Genomic DNA, 875 nt, shown 5'->3' with positions numbered 1-875 from the left:
CTACTGTAGATGAACTTCATTAAAAACCTATAAAACCTATTATAGTGACTAATTCATTTGAGCTTAAACCTGCTATTATTCAAATTGTATCAAATAATCAGTTTGGGGGATCACCAATCGAAGATCCAAATTTTCTTCTTACCAATTTTGTAGAATTGTGTGCTACAATTAAATACGATGGAGTTTTAGATGATGCCATAAGACTTAGTTATTTTCTTTCTCACTGAGGGATAAGGCTAAGATGTGATTGAATTCATTAGCACTTGGATCTATCAAAAATTGAGGTGATTTAGCACAAAAATTACATGCCAAATATTTTCCACCAACAAAAACTATGAAACATAGAAATGATATTACATCTTTTAAACAGTTTGAAGGGGAATGTATTTATGAAGCATGGGAACGATTTAAGGAGCTCTTAAGAAAGTGTCCAATCCATGTTATTCCAGATTGGTTAATAATTCAAACCTTTTATAATGGATTAATTGGTTCTCTTAGATCTATTATCGATGTCGTTGTTGGTGGTTCATTGATATCAAAACCATTTCATGATGCTTATTCTTTAATTGATGAGATGGCTATCAATAATTTTTAATGGCCTTTTGAGAGGGTGAATTCAAAGAAAGTAGCCAATATTCATGAAACTAATGCATTTATTATGTTAGGAAATCAAGTTGCTGCAATTTTAAGGAAGTTAGACCAATTTGGAAAGAATTTTTCTCAACCAATTTCCATGATTGAAAAGAATTCATTAGTCCAACTGGAAGATTCTCAAGCATCATTTCATTAGAAACTTTTCATAAATAATAAGAAAAATAATCCATATTCCAATTATTATAACCCAGGTTGGAGGAACCATCCCAACTTGGTTGGAG

Source organism: Phalaenopsis equestris, unplaced genomic scaffold, assembly GCF_001263595.1.
Source record: "Phalaenopsis equestris unplaced genomic scaffold, ASM126359v1 Scaffold206050, whole genome shotgun sequence".
Lineage (NCBI taxonomy): Eukaryota > Viridiplantae > Streptophyta > Magnoliopsida > Asparagales > Orchidaceae > Phalaenopsis > Phalaenopsis equestris.
The sequence above is the reverse complement of the archived record's forward strand: the minus strand, read 5'-3'. Positions refer to the sequence as shown.